At 44.6% G+C, this 23,539-nt stretch overlaps 1 protein-coding gene across 1 annotated transcript in view; it reads right to left on the bottom strand.

The window, feature by feature from the left end:
• The window catches only part of TAF3 (TATA-box binding protein associated factor 3), a 1,072,471-nt gene that overhangs the window by 784,342 nt on the left and 264,590 nt on the right, over positions 1 to 23,539 (bottom strand). The window lies entirely within an intron of this gene.

The raw sequence follows: 23,539 nt of genomic DNA, 5'->3' as shown, positions 1-23,539 counted from the left end.
CAAAATCAAACTTATACCAAAACCACTACTATTGACCCCAAACCTAATAATAACCCAACTTTTAAGCTTCAGCCCACCCCAACCTCCTACATAAGACAATTACTCTCTCAATTAAAGCCAACAACACTAGGAGTAGACTCCCTCCCCAACGAATTCTTAAAACTGGCAGCAACAGAAATAGCCATACCAGTCTCTATCCTAATAAACAGGTCCATCTCTGAAAGCTCAGTACCCCTGATCTGGAAAACAGCCTATATTATACCACTTCATAAAGGGGGCAATTCTTACGATATATCTAACTATAGGCCAATAGCCATCCTATCCCCTCTTGCTAAAATACTGGAGAAATGTATTCACAAACAATTAATTTCCCACCTTATTAAGCAAGATCTTATATCCCAAACTCAACATGGGTTTCGCCCAGGTCATAGCACAACCACTGCCCTGCTAGCATTCACTGATACCATTAACCACAGCAGAAATAATGGCAAATTTTCTGCTGCCCTTTTCCTAGACCTGTCAAAGGCATTTGACATGGTTAATCATGAAAAATTATTCTCCCAACTTTCTATCTTAGGACTAGATAATTTGGCTATCTCATGGTTTAAGAACTACCTCAGCTATAGACAACAGGCAGTACTATGGAACAATAACTTGTTTCCACTCTTACCTGTAACACTCGGTGTACCTCAGGGATCCATACTGGGCGCCCTACTATTTCTAATTTTTACTAATAATCTCCACACAGCTGTAAATAATTCAAACCTCATCCAATACGCTGACGACTCTACTATAATATGCAGTGCCCCTACCCTAGCAGACCTACACAAAATAACCCAGGAAAACTTTCACTCAGTCGAAACCTGGCTTACTGACAATGCCTTAATACTCAACCCAAAAAAACTAAACTCCTTATATTTCATCCTTCAATCGCTACTGCCCTCTCCTCCTCCTTTACTATCCACTCAAAAAACGGTACCACTATATCACCTGACTACCACACAAAGCTCCTAGGTATCACCATTGATAATAAGCTCAAATTTGATGCACACATTAATCTAGCCATAAAAAATACTAACAAAAAGCTGGGTAGTCTCTACAAACACAAATCATTCCTGACTCACAATGCTAGAACTACAATAGCACAAACGCACCTTCTCTCAGCTCTACTATATGCATCACCAATCTTAACCAACCTATCCAAAAAAGAAACCAATAAATTGACCTCCTGTTATAATTAGATAGCCAAATTTGCCAACAACAGCTCCTTTAGAACTCATCACTGCCAAAATCTAAAACAATTGGATTGGCTTGAACTACCAAACATACTAACCTATAACCAGCTGATCATCACACACAAGCTACTCTACCATCCAAACACAACACCTTCATTAAGTAACTTAATCCAACAGTACTCCTGTCCTAGGCAACTCCGCTCCACTAACAAATTACTGTTAGCATTTACCAGATCTCACAATCATGCTGGTGACTCCCTATATTCTTCTTATATTGCCAAACTCTGGAATTCTCTGCCTACATCCTTAACACTTGAAGCATCCCTCTCTAAATTTAAAATAACTCTCAAATCTTACCTAAGAATAAAATGGCTATGTCCCTGTTCCTCATCATACTAATACTTTTATCTCATCTATACCATTGTAACTTGCATGTTTTATCCTCATAAAACCTGTTTACCACAACTGAAGAAAGATGGCTTATCTGTGTTAATCTGTTATGTATATTGTTATTTAGACTTGTTATCAACTGTACCTCTCTAATGCTTAATTCCTTACTGTAAGCCCATTGGGCCTAGTTTAAAATAAGTATCCTGAATTATCTGCTTCTCTGTTAACTTGTCTCCTTGGAGCTTTTCTCCCCGGGCCTCCACTGAAAATGGACATATATCCAGTTGGACTATCCCGGTCAACAAATGTAAAATAAATAATAAAATAAATAAATAAATAATTTATATTTGTTGACCGGGAGTGTCCGACTGGACGTAGGTCCATTTTCAGCGGAGGCCCGGGGAGAAAATCTCCACATTTAAAATAAACAGACAATAGTTACATTGGATTACATAGCGATTAACAATTTACATAGCAATTACTTACAACATATTTACAGATGAAGAACATAGTACATCAGTAGACAACTAGAATCTGTATCTGTGAAGTACATAACAGACATTAACAAATGTTAAAATAAGAAGTTCCTGCTGTATAAGTACTAGGCTTATGAGCATCTGAGCTTGCTATAATCAAGGTAGTTAGTGGAGTGGAAAGAAAGGAAGTGGTTGGATGGGGTGGGTGATATTAGAGTGGGAGTTGCAAGGGCATAGCCAGCATGTGTTTAGGTGCGCTTTTAGTAAAGTTTTGAAGTGGGTGCATGATGGTACGGAGGTAATTGTGGGTGGGAGGGAGTTCTATAATTTGGCTATGGTGCATGAGAATAGTGCTTCACCAGCAGAGTTATTGGCTTTAGTGATCTGCAAGTGATTTTTGTTGCTGGATCTTAGTGGTCTGGTGGTGCGATAGGGTTAGAGTAGATCCTGGAGGGATGGGACATTTAGTGGATGGTTTACTAGTTTGTGGGCGAGTGAGAGTTGATACCACTGAAGGAGGTGAGGGAGTTCCAGCCAGCCCAATTCAGCATGTGAGAGACAGTGGTGACTACGGTAGGATGCCCCTGTGGCGAATTTGGCAATTTTGTTGTAGCAGGTGTCTAGCTTGTTTAGATCGCACTGCCTTAGGTTGGTATATATTGGAGAGCATAAAGTAGGGTGGAGATAAGGTGGGAATTTGCTATTGAAATCTTTGGTGAGAAGATGCTTATTTCTGTATAACGCTCCTAGTTTTTTTTTGTGGACTTTTTTTATGGTCATGGATATGTGAATGTCTAATTTTAGTTTATTGTCTATTTCCACTCCTAGCAATTTGGTGTGTTCAGTTGGGTATATAGTGGTGTTGTCTTTTGCTGTGATGTTAAAGTGAGAGTTGTTTTGAGTATTTTTGGTGGGTTGGAAGAAGAGTAGTTTAGTTTTGTTTGGGTTGAGTATTAATTGGGCATCGGATAACCAAGTTTCAACAGAGGAAAAGGCTTCCTGTGTGACTTTTTGCAGTTTGGGTAGGGACTGGGCTGAGCAGATGATGGTCAAGTCATCTGCGTATTGTATGAGTGTGCCATGTGTGGTGGCAGAGGCTAGATTATTTGTGAAAACAGAGAAGAGTAGGGGTCCAAGGATGGATCCTTGGGGGACCCCTAGGGAGACAGGTAGTTGGGGAGATATGTCATTCTGCCATACAACGGATTGTTGGCGGTCAGACAGGTAACTCTGAAACCAGTTGGTGACTGATTGTGAGAAGGATAAGTTATTGAGGACAGAGATAAGTTGTTTGTGTGGGACCATGTCAAATGCTTTAGATAGGTCTAGGAAAGTAGCAGAGGAGCAATAGCCATTGTTTTTATGCTGAAGGATAGTGTTAGTAAAGGAGAGTAAGGCAGTGGTGGTGCTATGGTTTGGTCGGAAACCATGCTGAGTATTGGAAAGGAGGTTGTTAGTAAGGAGGTAGTCTGAGACCTGAGAGTGTATGCATCTCTCTAGTATTTTGGAGAGAGAATAGCTATGGGGCGGTAATTGGTTAGTTCTGTGGAGGGTCCGCCTTTGTGGAGGGAAATTATATGTGATACTTTCCACAGTGTGGGAACATAACTTTCTGACAGAGATTGGTTAATCAAGATGGATACTGGGTAGGCCAGAGCATCAGCTGCGATTTGTAGGTATTCACTTGGGAGGTTGTCTGCTGCTAATTTGGTGGGTTTAAGTTTAGTTAAGAGTTTTTATATGTTGGAGGTAGGTACAGGAGAAAAAGAGAAGGCAGTGGGGAGATTAGTAGTTGTAGGCTGGGGTTGGAGGGGAGGGGGTTGTGTTGTTTAGCTAGTGATAGTATGGTTTGTGTGAAGTGTGTGTTGAATGAGGTAGCAATATTTTCTGAGGAGTGAGGGATGTTAGGAGGAGGGGTACTGACTTTACCTGGGTGGAGGATGGAGTTTATGGAGGACCAGAATTGTTTGGGGCTGTGTTCGGAGGAGTCTAGGGCAGACTGGTAGTATTGGAATTTGTCCTGTTTTATTAGCTTTTTGACTCTACTGCGTAGTTCTAGGAATGTCTGTCTAGTTGATGGGGTTTTGGTTTTGCGCCAGTGCTCCAAGGCTTTATCCCTGTTTTTCATTTCTGACTTAGTGGTTTTCTGTAGCCATGGGGAGGGTTGTGCTTTGATTCTGGCAAGTCTTATGGGGGCATGGTAATTAAGGATGCTCAGGAAGGTAGTATTAAAAAATTCAACTGCGTTATCAAGACTGAGGTACTTTAGAGGATGCCAGTTACATTCTTTGAGGGATGAGATGAATGTGAGTGGGTTAAAGTTTATTTTTTTACGTATCTGACGGTAGACGACAGGTTTAGCTTGGTATAGGTATTTTTCAGTAGGAATGTTGGGGAGTGATCACTGAGGCTATCTGATAAGCAGCCTGTTATATATGACTGGGGGCTCTTACTGACTAGTATCCAATCCAGGGTAGTGTGCTTGCTGGAGTTTTTATTTATCCTGGTTGGCGACTGGACTAGTTGGGTGAAGCCATGAAGGTTTACATGATGGGTTGGATGGTTGCCAGAACAGGATTGCCAGTCAATATTGAAATCACCTAAAATGATAGTTTCTTGGGGGAGACTGTGGGTAGACCAGCTGAGGAGGTTTTCTAGTGGAGGGATGTTTTGGCCAGGTGGGAAGTAGCATCCAATTATGTTGATGGGTTTGTTTTGGTTTATTTTGAGGTTGGTATATATTATTTCTTCATTGCCTATTTGTGGCGCTGATGATTTTAAGATCTGGATGTTTAGATGCTGTTTAAATATTATAGCTACACCGCCTCCTTTCTTGTTTAGCCGGTCTACTCTTAGTATGCCATAACCTGTAGGGAGTATTTGCTCACTGGTAATGTGAGGTATTAGCCAGGTTTCTGTCAGAATGACTATATCTGGGGAGTACAAGTCTATGGTGGCATGGAGTTCATGGACTTTGTTGGATATACTTATAATATTTAGGCTTAGTAGAAGGAAATCATTTGGCTTTCTATTGTCTGTAATATGGGAGAAGTTGTGGTTTCTAGTCTGATTATGAGGAGTGGGGTTGGAGACGGTAGGGCCAGGGTTGGGGTGGATATCTCCACTTAGGGCTAGTTTTGATATGCATGAGGTTATTAGTTTTCTCAGTTTTTGAATGTGTTTGTTTATAAGGGAAACTTTATGATTGTGCTCTTTGGGTAATAGGTATGGTGGGAGGGTAACTATGTTAAGTTGTAGGGATGCTTTATGTTTGAGTAATATAGTTGGTAGAATATGTGGGGAGTGCATAGGGATGGTTCTTGAGTTGGTGGGAGGGGAGCTGAGTGAGGGTGAGACATGAGTGGTGGTGTGAGTAGTAGTACAGTGGTAGTGGTTGAGTGCGGGAATGATAGAGCTTTGGTAGGATGTAAGATATGCAAGGAGAGTGCATGCAGTGAGCATAGGTAAGGTATGCTTGTACATGTTAGTTGAGTTGGTGTGACAGTAGTGGGAAGATGGAGGAGGTAGTGTTGGGTTAGCGCTGTGGATGGCTACTGGAAAGATGGGAGGGGTTTGTGAGTGTAATAAAGGTGGGACCACTGGGGGCAGGAGGGAATAGGGGGCAGGGTGGGGAGGGAAGCGGGTAGAGTCCCTGTTAGTTGCTCTTATGAGGGGGCTGTAAACAATCAGGTAACAGAGTTAATTGATGAATGGACATATGATAGTGACAAGGGTGATTGTAATTTTAAAAAATGGTGCCTGCCACAGGTAATATTTATTAACTTTGGGATTGTCTTAAGGTAATAAACAGGGAAGGGGGAGGGGAGAACAAGGATGTGAGCAGGCAGTTCTTTGTACTGCTGCTAATGAGCCAAAGCAAAGACAAGTTAGTGTTTGAGAAACAATCACAATTGACCAAGGACTGCTCTGTAACTGTAAGTCATTTCTTAACCATTTTCAGGTGGAAAAACAGGATAACCTTGTATCAGTAAGCCACTGTGGTCTCAGTTTAAATTAACAAACACACAGTATTGATCAGATTATGGATACTATCTGCTAACAGAAGGGAATAAGAGAGAAAGTGGAAGATGATTGTGTATGTGTGTGTGTGTGTGGGGGCTGCTTACAAGCCAAAGCAGAGTGCTCTCCAGGGGAAAATGAATATTGGCTCAAACAGGTAGACACATACTCAAAGTTAATTTTAGCTGTTTGCAGACAGTTCAGACCCGGACAGCGCTTTTCTTATAAGAATGATAAAGGTGGTACCGCAGTTGAATACTTGAGAGTGGTGTTAGGTCTAGAAAAAAAGAGTACAGAGAGGAGTAAGCACTTTGAGATGGTAAAGATATATTATAAAGATTACAAAAAACAAACTGAGCAAATAGCTACTGTATGCAGGAAAAATCAGAAAATATCACTCTGAATTTAACAAGCTGATAGGGGGACTACTCCAAAAGCAAAGCTTAAAACTACAGAGGCTCCCCCTGTATTTGGCTGATTTTAAAACACTCAGCATGCTGCTATGCTAACTACATTAAAAATCATCATCAGACTATTTACCTTCAGAAGCCCACCAATACACCATTTCAGGCATCTGAATCTTTAATATAACAGTCTGCCCTTCACAGGCTTTACTACATATTTCTTGCTTTTTTGTTTATTATAAAGCATTTGCCACCTCTTTGTCATTTACATTTTTCAGTTTTCTTAACACTGAAAGCATGGAATGCATGACCAGGTGGACTAAATTTTCATGGCAAACATGTTACTGACTCAAAATTCTGTATACAGTTACCCGACTACTCTGCAGACATAAACTTCTTCATGTCAGAGTAACACACTGCAAGGAATAGCTATATATATCCCCTCCACACCCACAGAACAAACATCCGTGGCTAATGGTATTTCTCCATCTCTTCCTCTTTCCCTCACAGCATCCAGTTTATTCTTCAGACTGGGATCACAGTTGGTAGAGAACAACCATCTCTCCATTGGGGAGACAGAAAAAGAGATCAAGAACCCAGGGACAACACAATCCGTTCCTCGCAGCAGTGATGTTTCTCATATGTGACACAGTGACATGTTTGTTCCACCATTCCTATCCACTTATACACACAGGGTCCTAAACTACTGCCTCTCTCTAGCCACCACTAGCACGCAGTACATTGCATATGATCTTCAATCCCTTCCCTGAAGTAAGCGAGCTGCCCCTCCAACCAGCCTTCCAACTTTCAGGTTGCTAGTGAATCCTAGATTATCAATGTCTCAGGTGGGTACCACATCCCCCTGCCAGTGGCAAGCTCTACAGGGAATACGTATATACAAGCAATATGTCTTTACTGGAGCATTGTAAGACAGCTTAACAGCTGAGGGGCCATAATGGCAAAAGATGTATGTCATGCTCCCACACCTTAGTGCACAAGCCCAGACTCATTTCTATCACACTGCAGTTTTAACTTTTCTATGCAAAAGTGAAGAAACCTCCCAGACCCATTGCACTCATGATGTGCAGGAAGGCATCCTGAAGGTCCAAAGAATACATCCATTCTCCTCTGGACAAACAGGGCAGGTGAAAATGCACTGTTACCATGTGAAAGGGCTCCAAGAGTATACACAAATCGAGAAAGTACAGTTTTGTACCTACCATAAATGTAGATGTTCGAGTGCTCATACAGCTGCAATCATTATAGATGGGTTATCCTGCCATCAGGCGGGTCCTCGGTCGGCCAAATTCCAAAGTCTAGGTCCAGCGTCAGTTGCCAGTGCGGCAGGGGTATAAAAGAGACAGCCGACGCCATTTTCTTCAGTTTTTTTTGCCCCAGATGTCAGGTGCCCCCAGGAGGAAGGCAAAACATAAAGTTATGCAAACATGCAATACAGAATAATCAAAAAACAGCAGTTGCAAGCAAATACACCATAAGAGAATACCCCAAATAGGTTGTATGATAAGGTGTTTGTCATAAGGCTTGTCCTAAGAGGGGACGGAGGGGGGGGGGGTAACCTGGACTGCAGCTGTATGAGCACTCGAACATATACATTTATGGTAGGTACAAAACTGTACTATGTTCATCGTAAATACAGCTGCAGTCATTACAGATGGGAAGAATCCCAAAGCTAAGTAGGGATGGTAAGCACTAAGTGGAACTTGGAGGAGCGAGGATGCCCTGCAAGACTGCTGTGGCAAAACCCGCTCTAGATTTAGAGAATAGTGGGTGGTGATAGTGCTTGGAGAAAGTGTGCACTGAACTCCAGGTGGCTGCTTCCAAAATGTCCTTGGTAGGGTCCCCCCTGAGGAAGGCTGCAGAGGTAGCTGTGGCTTTGGTGGAGTGGGATCTGATGCATGCAGGCACAGTTTTTCCATGAAATGAGTAACAAAAGTGTATGCAGTGGGCTATCCATTTTGAAATTGTCTGTTTGGAAATAGCCTTTCCTTGAGCACCTGCAGCATAGGACACAAAGAGTTGCTCAGATTTCCTGAATGGCTTTGTCCTGTCCAAATAGTAACAACGTTGTCTGTGAATGTCCAAGGAATGTAGTAGTCTTTCCCCTTTGTTTTGTGGATTAGGATAAAAGGTAGGTAAGTGGATAGTCTGATTCAAAGCTACACTGGATACTACCTTTGGCATAAAGGTAGGGTTGGTTCGTAAGGAAACTCTGACCTGATGAAAAATGATGAATGGTTGCACAGCCATGAGGGCCTGTAGCTCCAAAACCCTGCGTGCTGTGGTGATAGCCAGAAGAAAGGCTGTTTTCCATGACAGGTATTATAGTTCTGTTGAAGAAGCTGGGAGGAAGTGTCAGCTTTTCCAATACGAAGTTGAGGTCCCAAGCAGGGACTGGTGGTTTCTTTGGTGGATTTATATTCTTTGCCCCTCTGAGGAAAGTACAGTTTTGTACCTACCATAAATGTAGATGTTCGAGTGCTAATACAGCTGCAGTCATAACAGATGGGTTCTCCTGCCATCAGGCAGGTCCTCGGTCGGCCGAATTCCAAAGTCTAGGTCCGGCGTCGGTTGTCGTTGCTTCTTCCCTGACATCAGTGCGACAGGGGTATAAAGGAACCAGCCAACGCCATTTTCTTCAGTTTATCTTGCCACAGATGTCAGGTGTCCCCAGAAGGAAGGCAATACATAAATTTGTGTAATAATGCAGTGCAATATAATCAAAATACAGTAGTTGCAAGCAAATACATCATAAATGAATACCCCAATCAGGTTGTATGAGGATGTGCTAACCTATAGGCCTGTCCCAAGAGGGGAAGGAGGGAGGGAAACCTGGACTGCAGCTGTATTAGCCAGTGATAGCCAGAAGGAAAGCTGTTTTCCAGGACAAATATTGTAAATCTGATGAGGCAGCTGGCTCAAAGGGAGGCAAGGTCAGTTTTTCCAGAATTAAATCAAGATCCCAAGCAGGTATTGGTTGTTTCCTTGAAGGTCTTAAATTCTTGGCCCCTCTGAGGAACTGTCTTAAGAGAGGGTGAGACAATAAAGGTGGATCAGTGTTGTATTCTGCAGAAATGGCTGAGGCATGGATTTTGATGGAGGAGAAAGAAAGTCCACTGCTTAGCAGTTCAGCCAAATATTGTAGTATTTGAGGTAAATTCAGTTTTCCAGGGTCCTGGCCCTTTTTCTCATTCCAGACACAAAAACGTTTCCATTTTGCGGAGTAAGCCTTTCTAGTGGATGGCCTTCTGGCCTCCAAAATGACATCCTGCACCTCCTTGGAGAGTAGAGCCTGCTGTGATGCTAAGGAATCTTCCATGCGGCTAGATTGAGTGTTTTTAGCTGACTGTGAAGAGTTTTGAAGCTGTGCTGAGTCAGAAGAAGAGGCATTAGAGGCAGGGTCCATGGTGGGGAATGCGTCAGGCTCCTCAGGAGTGGGTACCAGTGTTGCCTTGGCCAGTCCGGAGCAATGAGGATCATCTTTGGTCTGTCTGCTCTGGTCTTCAATAGAACTTTGGGCAGCAGAGGAAGAGGTGGGAAGGCATAAACTGTCATTGATGTCCAACTGAAAGAGAGAGCGTCCACTTTCCAGGCCTTTGGATGGAAGATCCTTGAGCAGAATTTTGTCAATTGATGATTTTTGTGGGAGGCAAAGTGATCTGTGTCTGGCCTTCCCCATTCTTGGATTATTTCTGTAAAAACATTTGGATGCAACTTCCATTCGTGTGGATCTGTCATATTCCTGCTTAGGTTGTCTGCCAGCGTGTTTTCCTTGCCTGGCAAGTACTGTGCTTGTAGTTCCATTTGTAAGTCCATGGCCATGTTCCAAAGTGACATGGCCAGTCTGCATAGGGGGTAAGAATGTGTTCCTCCCTGCTTGTTTATGTACTACATAACTGTGGTGTTGTCCGTTCTTATCAATAGTTGACCTGGTTGTAGAAGGTCCTTGAAAGCTATAATAGCATTTATTACTGCTAGCATTTCCTTTGATTGATGTGAAGGTGCTTTTCGTTTTGGGACCATTTGCCCTGAATGCACCGATCTGTCATGTGCGCCCCCCAGGCGTAGTCCGAGGCGCCTGTTGTGATGACTTGATTTGCTTGAGGCTTGCTGAATGGAAGACCTGTGTTTGTTTGACATGCTTGAGCCCACCACAGAAATTCCTTTTGCAGACATGGAATTAGTGGTATTATTGTTTCCAAACTGTGGCTGTGTTGAGACCATATGTTTTTCAGGTACCATTGTAGTTTCCTCATATGCAGCTTTGCACATGGGATTAGTAAGATGCAAGATGCCATGAATCCCAGAGCCTGCAGGATTTTCCTTGCAGTCAGCCTGGTGCAATTTGCTAGTATTCTGAAGTATTGAATTAGTTGCCCCTGCTTCTCTGGCGTGAGGTAGGCCATCTGCGTGTTTGTGTCCAAATTGGTACCCAGGAAAATTATCTTCCGAAAGGGTATTAGCCTTGATTTCTTTTTGTTGTCTGTGTATCCCAGAGAGTTCAATGACATTATTACATAAGCCAGATGTTTCAGAAGAATGTGCTTGCTGTCCGCTTGGATCAGGCAGTCGTCCCAATAGGGATATATTTGTATCCCTTGAAGTCTGCAGTAGGCAATTACTGATGCCAGGCATTTCGTGAATACTCTGGGCGCAGTAGATAAGCCAAAGGGCAATGCAGAGAATTGATAATGGGTTGAACCTGCAAGAAATCTGAGGTACCTTCTGCAATTTTGTCTGATTGGGACATGCAGGTATGCCTCCTTGAGGTCCAATGTTACCAGCCAAGACTCCTTGCCCAGCATGGGAAGAAGTTGCTGTAGAGTGAGCATCTTGAATTTTGGTACGAGTAGAAATGTGTTTAGGATGGATAGATCCAAAATAGGTCTCCAATCTTTTCCCTTCCTTGGCACCAGAAATAGCCTGGAATAAAAACCTTGACCTTGTTCGTGCGTAGGTAACTCTTGAATAGCTTTCATGTTTATGAGATCTGTAATTTGCCTTTGTGCCTCTGCCCTTTGATTGTGTGGCTTGTTTGGCATGCCTCTCATTTTTGGAAGGGTGTGAAAATGGAATTTGTAGCCTCTGTTTATAATGTCCAGGATCCATTTGTCCTTTGTGACAATATGCTAATTTTTTGAAAATAATGCCAGCTTTCCTCCTAATGGGGCTGCCATTTGAGACCTGGTTGGCATGCAAAGGGGAAAGTCATTGGGTTTGCTTTCTGAAAGATTGCGAGTTGTCCTCACCACCTCTTTGTGTAGGAGCTTGCCATTGTCTGCCTCTATACGATCCTTGGGATTGTCCTCTGCCCCTCGGGCGCCTGTATCTGCCTCTTTGGGGTCTGTCTGTGGCAGGAAAGGACCAGTTTTTGGAAGGCCAATTTCTACTAAAACGTGGGGGTTGAACCTGTAGAAAGTACAGTTTTGTACCTACCATAAATGTAGATGTCCGAGAGGTATGCATCTGCAGTCCTAACATATGGGTTGTCCTGCCTCAGGCAGCCCTTCGGTCGGCCGGATTCCAAAGTCTGGGTCTGGCCTCGGCTGATGTCGCACTTCACCCGACGTCATAGCTGCTGTCAATTGGGTATAAAGGCATCAGCCGACGCCATTTTCCTCAGTGTTTCTTGCCCCAGATGCCAGGTGCCCTCTAGGAAGGCTAAATTTGGATAAATGCAAATGATTCCAAACAGTAGAGAACAAACAAAAATAAACATGCATATACATATATACAAACAAATACACCATAATACATTCCCCCAGCTAGCTACAAGATGGGCAAATACCCTAGGAGTACCACAGAGGGGAAGGAGGGTGGGTAATCCTGACTGCAGATGCATACCTCTCGGACATCTACATTTATGGTAGGTACAAAACTGTACTATGTCCTTCAAGGATGCATCTGCAGTCCTAACATATGGGTAGAATACCATAGCCAAACTGGGGGAGGAGGCAGTGAGATGATTATGGTGTAGTTAAGATCCCTTGCAAAACAGCAGTTGCAAAACCTGCTCGGGATCTGGAGTATAAAGGTAGATTATAATGCTTGGCAAATGTATGCACGGAGCTCCAAGTAGCAGCCTCTAAAATGTCTTTGGTAGCCACGCCTCGTAAGAAAGCTGTAGTAGTGGCTGTAGCCCTTGTGGAGTGAGGTCTGATGTTTTCTGGAGTTGTTTTTCCATGAAAAGAGTAACAAAATCTAATGCAATTTCCTATCCATTTTGAGATTGTCTGTTTTGAAATTGCTTTTCCTTCCATTCCTGTTGCATATGCTACCAGAAGCTGGTCAGTTTTACTATTGTTCTTGGTTCTGTCCAGATAGTAGCGCAATTGCCTGTGCACATCCAAGGTATGTAGTAATCTTTCCCCCCTATTCTGTGGGTTGGGGAAGAATGCTGGTAGGTGGATTGCTTGGTTCAATGATACCCTGGAGACCACCTTTGGCATAAAAGTAGGGTTAGTTCTCAAGGACACTCTATCCTGATGGAAGATAAGGAAGGGCTGTACTGCCATTAATGCCTGTAATTCAGAAACCCTTCTTGCTGAAGTGATTGCAAGCAGGAAAGCAGTTTTCCAAGATAAGAACTGTAATTCTGCTGTTGCTGCTGGTTCAAAAGGGGGAAGTGTTAACTTTTCCAGCACAAAGTTAAGGTCCCATGTAGGCAAAGGTGGCTTCCTTGGAGGTTTTACATTTTTAATTCCTCTCAGAAACTGCCTGAGTAGAGGATGAGAGAAGACTGGAGGATCCATGTTGTATTCTGCTGAAATTGCTGATGCATGAATCTTAATGGAGGAATAAGACAGGCCATTGTGGAAAAGTTCTGCTAAATATTCCAGGATGTTAGCTATGTTTGCTAACGATACATTTTTCTCCTTTTGCTGCACTCCAAATGAGGTATCTTTTCCATTTGGCTGAATAAGTTTTCCTTGTGGAGGGTCTGCGAGCCTCCAGGATAATGTCTTTAACCCTCTGAGATAAATCTGGGTTATTTTGTGCTATGCAATATTCCAAGCAGCTAGCTGCAGAGTTTTCAAGTTTGGATGCAGGATCTTGAAGTTGTTCTGTGTTAGCAGTAAAGGAACTAGAGGTAGAGGCCATGCGTGTGCCCGAGACATGCTCCTCAGTAGCGGTTACCAATGCTGCCTCGGCCAGTCTGGAGCTATCAGGATGATCCTTGGGTGATCTTCTTTGATCTTCAGTAGCACTTTGTTCATCAAAGGAAGAGGTGGGAATGCATATGCTGTCAGGTTATCCCAACTGAAGGATAGGGAGTCCACCTTCCAAGCAAGAGGGTGGTATGTCCTTGTGCAGAATTTCCTCAATTGGTGGTTGTGTGGGGATGCGAACAGGTCTATTTCTGGTAGCCCCCATTTCTTTGTAATGGATTTGAAGATGTCTGGATGCAGCATCCATTCGTGGGCATCCGTGGTAGTTCTGCTTAAGGTGTCTGCTAGTATATTTTCTTTTCCTGGCACAAATATGGCCTGGAGCTGAATGTTGAGGTTCAGGGCCACATTCCACAGGTCCATTGCCATCCGGCATAGAGGATATGAGTGCGTGCCTCCCTGTTTGTTGATATACCACATGACTGTGGTGTTGTCCGTCCTTATCAGCAAATGACCCTGTTGAAGAAACGGTCTGAATGTCTGAATTGCCTGTTTCACTGCCAACATCTCTTTTTGATTTATGTGTAGGTTCAGCTGGTCTTGTGTCCATAGGCCTTGTATACACTTGTCCGCCATGTGAGCCCCCCAACCGAGGTCTGAGGTGTCCGTGGTGATAGTCTGGCTTGGGTGAGGGTTGTGGAAAGGCAGTCCTCTGTTCAACTGACAGGCCTGAGCCCACCACAGGAATTCTTGCTTCAAGCATGGAATTATTGGAATTTGGGTTTCTAGGCTGTGCTTGTGCTGAGACCATAAATTCCTTAGGTACCATTGCAACTTCCTCATATGCAGTCTGGCATGTGGAATCAATATTATGCAGGATGCCATGTAACCCAGGGCTTGCAGGACTTTCCTTGCTGTAAGCTGGTTCTGCGTTGTTAATGCCATGAAATAGAGTGGTAGTTGCTTTTGCTTTTCTGCTGTGAGAAATGCCATTTGATTTGATGTGTCCAGTTCTGCACCCAAGAATGTTATCCTTTGGGATGGTACCAGCCTTGACTTTTTTATGTTGACTGTATATCCCAGGGCTTGCAGTAGGTGAATAACCTTTTCCAAATCTTTTGTTAATTTGATCTTGTTGTCCGCTTGTATCAGGCAGTCGTCCAGGTATGGATAAATTTGAATTCCCTGAAGCCTGCAATGAGCAATTACTGATGCCAGGCATTTCGTGAATACTCTGGGCGCAGTAGATAAGCCAAAGGGCAATGCTGAGAATTGATAATGCTCTGATCCTGCAAGAAATCTGAGGTATCTTCTGCAATCTGGTCGTATAGGGACGTGCAGGTATGCCTCCTTGAGATCTAGAGTCACCAGCCAAGACTCCTTGCCCAGCATGGGAAGAAGTTGCTGTAGGGTCAGCATTTTGAATTTTGGGACAATGAGATATGTGTTCAGAGCGGACAGGTCGAGAATAGGTCTCCATTGGTTTTCTTTTATTGGTACCAGGAAAAGTCTGGAGTAAAATCCTTGTCCTTGTTCCATAGACGGTACCTTTTCTATAGCTCTCATCCTTAGTAAGTGGTGGATTTGTTCTAGAGCGTTTGTTTTTTGGTTTGGTGGTAGGTTTGGCATTCCTCTCTTTCTTGGTAGAGTATGGAAGTGGAACCTGTAGCCTTTGTCTATTGTCTGTAAAATCCATTTGTCTCCTGTAATGCAATGCCAGTTTACTGAAAATAAGGCTAGCTTTCCGCCTAAGGGTGCTTCCAGTTGTTCCCTGGTAGGCGGTATCAGAGCCAAGTCATTGTGACTGTCCTGTGGAAATGGTAGTAGCTGGATCTGTGGCAGTACTTCTCTGGTTATTAGGCTGCCACTGACGTCCCCTGTAGGCACCTCTGGATTGACCTCTTCCTCTTGGGTGCCTATTTCTGCCTCTCTGTGCTCTGGAGGTGTCTGGAAAGGACCAATTTTTCGAAGGCCAATTTCTACTAAACCTCGGAGGCTGGACCTGTAAGAAATCCTTGACTGTTTGGATAGATTTTGCTTTTTCCTCCACCTTCTTTAACACTTGCTGTGCAGGGGAGCCAAACAAACTTTGTTTCTCCATGGGAGCATCTAGGAGCTTGGACTTCACATGGTCTGGTAAGGATTGCTCTTTTAACCATGCATGCCTTCTGATCACTGTACCAGTCATAGCTGATCTAAAGGAAGCCTCCAGTGCATCATAGCCGCATTTTAAGGAATGATTACTGACCTGCTGAGTGTTATGTACCAAATCCTGAAGGGACTTACGGTCTATAGGTTCAGGGGAAGACAGTTTTTTATTTAGCTGATCTAACAAAAATTCCTGATACTGAATCATGTGGAATTGACAGTTTAAGGCCCTAGCCGAAAGAGTAGCAGAAGTATAAACTTTTTTACCCCATCTCTCTAATGCTCTAGATTCTCTTTCAGAAGGGAGGGGGTTTTTGGCAGAGGCAGCTGCTACAGCTTTGGGGCCCTGTGAAATAGTTTCAGGATCTGCAATAGGAGCTTTATACAAGTGATAGTGTGTGTCCGGGACCCTGTAGTATCTGTCGGGCTTAGCAGGGGCCGGGGGAAGAGAGTCAGGGGCAGTACAAGCATCATTAAATGCATCATCTACAACTGTTAGTACTGGAGGAATGGCTAAAGGCCTATGCTGTGGTAAATGTAAAAAAGTCCTTAGCCTTTTCCTTGTATCTGAAAAATCCTGGCCCTGCCAATGAAATTGCTCTCTCATAGCATGCAAGGTTTCCCCAAAAGAAAATTCCTCAGGAGGAGAGGCAGAAGGAATGGACTCTTCTGCATCAGAGTCCTCATATGGAGAATAAGGGCCTTCTGGAGGATTTGAGTTTTCTGAATCATCCGAGGAATAATCTGTTGAAACTGGCTCAGGGGGCTCTGCTCTAGGCCTCTTCTCTGGAGGGGGATGAGAGGCCCTGTCAGGGTGAGGTTGGGATCCCCTGATCAAAGAAATGAGATCCTCTGCCAGGCTGAGCATTTGGGAACTAGAGGTAGGCCTGTGTGAGGGGGTTTTAGTAGGTAAGGCCTTAGAAGATTTAGCTGCTTTAGCCCTAGAAAAAGCCTTGATAGACATAGATGCAGGGGGCCTAGCAGCTCCACGTGCAGGAGTAGATATGTCTAAAGGAATAGTATCTGATAAATCCTGAGAACCTGCAACAGCAGGTGGAATTTCAGTAGCAGATTCAGCCATGCTGTGTGAGGCCTCGGCTGTGCTTTTGGCTGAAGGAAGAACCGTGGATTCGGTTTCAGCCGAAACCGAGACACTCGCGGTTGGCTTAACCGTGGTTTCGGCCGAAACCGCGGACCGCGAGTGTTGGTCCTTTTCCTTACGCTTTTTAGCTAATTGTGAAGCCGGAGTATCCGACGGCATGTTGTAAGCAAAAGCGGAGCCGAAAAATTCCTCTGCAAACTCCGACCGACGCCTAAGTGTCCGTCGGTTGAAGGAAGCACAGGCTAGACAAGCTGCTACGTCGTGGCCTGGGCCTAAGCAAGGAAGACAGTAAGAGTGGAAATCCTTATGAGGTATTTGTTTCCCACAAGTTAAACAGTTATTTACTTTTTCTGACATCGGCTGAGGCAAGAAAGAGTCCCCAACGGGGTACTTAGCTTTTAGAAGTCTTCGTAGTAGTAATCTCTGGTTCTGACCGACCGGCACTTGCGAACAGCTTCTGCTTCGGGCACCGCGCAGCAAGAAAGACTGAGGAAAATGGCGTCGGCTGATGCCTTTATACCCAATTGACAGCAGCTATGACGTCGGGTGAAGTGTGACATCAGCCGAGGCCAGACCCAGACTTTGGAATCCGGCCGACCGAAGGGCTGCCTGAAGCAGGACAACCCATATGTTAGGACTGCAGATGCATCCTTGAAGGACATATTCTTTCACAGTTTGCATTGATTTAGCCTTTTCCTCCATTTTCCTTAATACCTCCTCCACATTAGCACCAAATAGTACATCCTTTTGAAGAGGGGCGTCTAGTAATTTAGCTTTGACATGATCAGGCAAGGCTTGTTCCTTGAGCCAGGCATGCCTACGTATGACTGATCCTGTAACAGCAGCTCTACATGAGGCCTCTAGAGCATCAAAACCACACTGTAAGGTATGCTTACCCACTTGTTCTGCACTATGCATCAAATCCTGCAACTCCTTCAAGTCTGGTTGTTCAGGTTGTGACATTTTACTTTTCAATTGTGATAACAAAAACTTTGGTATTTTAGCATATGAAACTGACAGTTTAAGGCCCTCATGGATAAGGTAGCCGAGGTATATACCTTTTTTCCCCACCTTTCTAAGGATCTGGAATCTCTCTCGGAAGGCAATGGATTTTTAGCAATGGAGGCCTTAACTCCCTTGGGGCCCTGTGAGATGGTTTCTGGGTCAGCAGCATGGCTTTTGTATAGGAATTGGTGTGAGTCAGGGACCCTGTAGTACCTGTCAGGCTTAACTGGAGTTGGAGGTAGAGAGTCCGGGTTAAGGCAGGCCTCCGAGTAAACATCATCTAGGATGTCCAAGACAGGAGGTATAGCCAGAGGCCTGTGCTGAGGAAGCAAGAGACATTCCCTAAGCCTTTTCTTGGAATCCAAATAATCCTGGCCTTCCCAGTGGAAGTGTCCCCTTAAGGTATGCAAAGTTTCCCCAAATGAGTAATCCTCGGGGGGGGATGCAGAAGGGATGGACTCCTCCGCATCAGAGTCTTCAAAAGGGGAGTAAGAATGTTCCTGATCATCAGAGTGCTCTGAAATAATGGAGCCCTGATCAGAGGAGGAGGAATCTTCCTCCACTCTAGGCCTTTTGTCCGGAGGGGGCTGAGAACTTCTGATAAGAGTAATTAAATCCTCAGCCATTTTAAGCATCTGTTTCTTAGGCATGGGGCCTGGAGATGGGCCCTGTGTAGCTGGTCTCTTAGAGTGCATGGTTGCTTTAGACTTTGTGAAAGCCTTAATGGAGAAAGAAGAGGAAGGTCTGAAGACAGCTTGAGTGGAGGTGGACCTGTCCACATTCTGAGTTTCAACGCCAAGAGTAGCTTCGGTATCTGTAGTCGGGGTGTGGGCCGAGGAGCCTGCGACATCGGGCACAGGAGGCACTGTCAAAGATAGGTCGTCAGTAGTCAGGGGCTGCGTAGGCGCCTCGCTGAGAACCGGACCATGTGTAGTCGGCTTTGGCGTGGTGTCGGTAGAGGCCGTGGACCTCGTGTGTTGGTCCTTGTCTTTGCGTTTTTTAGACAAAACCGGAGTTGGAGTATCCGACGACATAGTATAGTTAAATGCTTTCCCAAAAAAATGCTGGGCGAACTCCGCCCGACGCTTAATAGTGCGTTTGTTGAATGTAGCACAAAAGCGACAGACCGAGACGTCGTGGTCTAGGCCTAAACAAGGTATACAGAGGGAATGGAAATCCTTATGCAGTATTTGCTTCCCACAAGAAATACAATTGTTGACTTTGTCTGACATCGGTCTGAGGCAAGAAAAGTTTCCCCAACGGGGTACTTAGCTTTTAAGAAGACTTAGGTTTCCAAATTTTCGTAATCTCAGGAGCTGGCCGACCGGCACTTGCGAACTGCTTCTGCTTCGGGCACCACGGGGCAAGAAAGACTGGAGAAAATGGCGTCAGCTGGTTCCTTTATACCCCTGTCGCACTGACGTCAGGGAAGAAGCGATGACAACAGACGCCGGACCTAGACTTTGGAATTCGGCCGACCGAGGACCCGCCTGACGGCAGGAGAACCCATCTGTTATGACTGCAGCTGTATGCACGATGAACATCTGCCTTAAGAGAGGATGAGAGAATAAAGGAGGATCTGTGTTGTATTGTGCAGAAATGGCTGAAGCGTGGATCTTGATGGAGGAGAAGGAAAGTCCATTGTTTAGCATCTCAGCTAGGTACTGTAAAATTTGAGGTATATTTATTACCCAAGGATTCTGGCCGTTTTCTTGATTCCAGGAACAAAATCGTTTCCATTTGGCGGAGTAGGCTTTTCTAGTAGAAGGTCTTCTGGCCTCCAGTTGGGAAATCAAGGAATTCTCCATGCAGCTAGATTTAGGGTTTTGAGCTGGCTGTGAAGGGTTTTGTAGTTGTGCTGGGACAACAGAAGAGGGACTAGAGGTAGGATCTATGGTGGGGAATGTGTCAGGCTCTTCAGGAGCAGATGCCAGTGTTGTCTTGGCCAGTCTGGAGCAATGAGATTCATTTTCGGCCTCTCTGCTCTGGCTTTTAATAGAAGTTTGGGCAGCAGAGGAAGAGGCGGGAAGGCATAGACTGTCAATGTTGTCCAATTGAAGGAAAGTGCGTCCACTTTCCAGGCCTGTGGATGATAGGTCCTTGAACAAAATTTTTTCAACTGGCAATTTCTGTGGGTAGCAAAGAGATCTATGTCTGGCTGTCCCCATGCCCGAGTTATCTTTGTGAAAACTTGAGGATGCAACTTCCATTAGTGTGGATCTGTCATATTTCTGCTTAGGTTGTCTGCCAGTGTGTTTTCCTTCCCTGGCAGGAATTGTGCCTGTAGTTGAATTTGCAATTCCAGTGCTGTGTTCCATAGGGTCATGGCTTGCCTGCACAGGGGTATGAATGAGTTCCCCCCTGTTTATGTACCACATCACTGTGGTGTTGTCTGTCCTTATCAATAGCTGGCCTGGATGCAGTAGGTCTTTGAAGGTCATAATAGCATTTTGCATGGCTAGCATTTCCTTTTGGTTGACGTGAAGGTGCTTCTCTTTTCGGGTCCATTTTCCCTGAATGCACTGATCTGTCATGTGTACTCCCCAGGCGTAGTCTGAGGCGTCTGTTGTGATGATTTGAGTTGCTTGAGGCACACAGAAAGGAAGACCTGTGTTTCTTTGGCAAGCTTGAGCCCACCACAAAAATTCCTTTTGAAGGCATGGAATGAGTGGTATAATTGCTTCCAAGCTGTGGCTGTGTTGAGACCATAAGTTTTTTAGGTACCATTGAAGTTTCCTCATATGCAGCTTTGCACATGGGATTAGTAGGATGCAAGATGCCAGGAATCCCAGAGCCTGCAGGACTTTCCTTGCAGTTAGCCTGGTGAAAGTTGCCATTTTTTTGAAGTACTGAGACAGTTGCCTTTGTTTGTCTGGCGTGAGGTAGGCCATCTGGGTGGTTGTATTCAAGCTGGCACCCAGGAAAATTATTTGCTGAGAGGGTATTAGTTTTGATTTCTTTTTGTTGACTGTGTATCCCAGGAAGTTCAACAGTTTTATTACAAACGCCAGGTGCTGCAGTATGTCCTTGCTGTCCACTTGGATCAGGCAGTCGTCCAAATATGGGTAAATTTGTATCCCTTGTAGTCTGCAGAAGGCGATTACTGATGCCAGGCATTTCGTAAACACTCTGAGCGCAGTAGATAAGCCAAAGGGCAATGCAGAGAATTGGCAATGGGTTGAACCTGCAAGAAATCTGAGGTATCTTCTGCAATCTTGTCTGATAGGGACATGCAGATATGCCTCCTTGAGGTCCAATGTTACCAGCCAAGACTCCTTGCTCAGCATGGGAAGAAGCTGCTGTAATGTGAGCATCTTGAATTTTGGCACCTGTAGATATGTGTTTAGGATGGATAGGTCTAAGATAGGTCTCCAATCTTTGTCTTTCCTTGGTACCAGGAATAGTCTGGAATAAAACCCTTGACCTTGTTCTTTTGCAGGTACCTCTTGAATCGCCGTCATGTCCATGAGAGCTGAAATTTGTTTTTGTGCCTCTGCCCTTTGATTTTGTGGCAGGTTTGGCATGCCTCTCATTTTTGGAAGGGTGTGAAAGTGGAACCTGTAGCCTCTGTCTATAATGTCCAGAAGCCATTTGTCTTTTGTAACAATATGCCAATTTTTTGAGAATAATGCCAGTTTTCCGCCCAAAGGTTCTGCCATTAAAGCTTTGCTTGGCAGGTGTAGGGGGAAGTCATTGTGTCTGTTTTCTAAAAGACTGTGATATATCTTCTCCACCTCTTGGGGTTTGTGCTTGCCACTGTCTGGCTCTGAAAGATCCTTGAGGTTGCCCTCTACCCCTTGGGCGTCTGTATCCGCCCCTTTGAGGTCTGTCCGTGGCTGGAAAGGACCAATTTTTTGAAGGCCAGTTTCTGCTGAACCGTGGAGGTTGTACCTGCAGGAAATCTTTCACTGTTTGCATTGATTTCGCTTTTTCCTCCATTTTCTTTAGTACCTCCTCAGCTTTAACACCAAACAATACATCTTTTTGAAGATATGCATCTAATAATTTAGCTTTGACATGATCTGGTAAGGTTTGCTCTTTGAGCCAAGCATGCCTACGTATAACAGACCCCGTAACAGCAGCTCTACATGAGGCCTCTAAAGCATCAAAACCACACTGCAAGGAATGTTTACCCACTTGCTCTGCACCATGCAACAAATCCTGCAACTCTTTTAAATCTGGTTGTTCTGGTTGTGTCATCTTGCTTTTCAGCTGAGATATCAAAAACTGTTGATACTTTAACATATGGAACTGACAGTTTAATGCCCTCATGGTTAAAGTGGCTGAGGTGTACACCTTTTTCCCCCACCTTTCTAAAGCTCTGGAGTCTCTCTCAGAAGGTAATGGGTTTTTAGCAGTAGAGGCCTTAATTCCCTTGGGACCCTGTGAAATAGTTTCTGGGTCAGCAGTATGGCTTTTATATAGGAACTGGTGAGAATCAAGAACCCGGTAATACCGGTCTGGTTTAACAAGAGCTGCAGGCAAATAATCTGGATTAAGGCTGGCTTCTGTGTATACATCATCCAATATATCTAAAACAGGAGGGATATCCAGGGGCCTATGCTGGGGGAGTAGAAGAAATTCCCTAAGCCTTTTCTTGGAATCTAAATAATCTTGGCCTTCCCAGTGAAAGTGTTCCCTCAATGAATGCAGGGTTTCCCCAAAAGAGTAGTCCTCGGGGGGGGGAGACCGAGGGAATAGACTCCTCTGCATCAGAGTCTTCCAATGGAGAATAGGCATAATCATGGTCCTCAGATAGTTCTGAGGTAATAGAAGCTTGATCTGAGGAAGGGTAGTCTTCCTCTAATCTGGGCCTTTTGTCAGAGGGGGGTTGAGAACCCCTGATAAATCCTCAGCCATTTTAAGCATCTGCTTTTTAGGCATGGGGCCTTGAGAGGGGGTCTGAGGACCCTGTTTTTTGGTTTTCATGGCTGCTTTAGATTTAGTGGAGGCTTTAATAGAGAAGGGGGAAGGCCTGAAGACACACCTTGAGAAATGGCAGGCCTGTCTAAATTCTGAGTTTCCCCGCCAAGAGTGGCGTCGATATCTGCAGTAGGAATGGGGACCGAGGAGCCTGTGACCTCGGGTACTGAAGACACCGGTAAAGTAGTGTCATCGGTACTCAGGGGCTGCGTAGGCACCTCGCTGAGTACCGGAGAATCGGTAGTTGGCCTTAGCGTGGTCTCAGTAGATGGTGCAGACCTCGTATGTCGGTCCTTATCTTTGCGTCTTTTGCTCAAAACTGGAGTCGGAGTATCCGACGACATAATATAATTAAATTTTTTGCCAAAATAGTGAAGGGTGAACTCCGCCCGGCGCTTAATAGTGCGCTTGTTGAATCTAGCACAAAAACGGCAGGCAGAGACGTCGTGGTCTGGGCCTAAGCAAGGTATACAGAAAGAGTGGAAATCCTTATGCGGTATTTGCTTCCCACATGAAATGCAATTATTAATTTTGTCTGACATCGGTCTGAGGCAAAAAAAGTTTCCCCAACGGGGTACTTAGCTTTCAAGAAGACTTCGGCTGAAATACTTTCGTAAATCTCCGGAGCTGGCCGACCGGCACTTGCGAACTGCTTCTGCTTCGGGCACCGCGCGGCAAGAAAGACTGAAGAAAATGGCGTCGGCTGCCT

The sequence above is a fragment of the Protopterus annectens genome, chromosome 11.part0, assembly GCF_019279795.1.
Source record: "Protopterus annectens isolate FY-2018-M chromosome 11.part0, PAN1.0, whole genome shotgun sequence".
NCBI lineage: Eukaryota > Metazoa > Chordata > Ceratodontiformes > Protopteridae > Protopterus > Protopterus annectens.
This window is presented reverse-complemented; position numbering and strand designations above follow the sequence as displayed.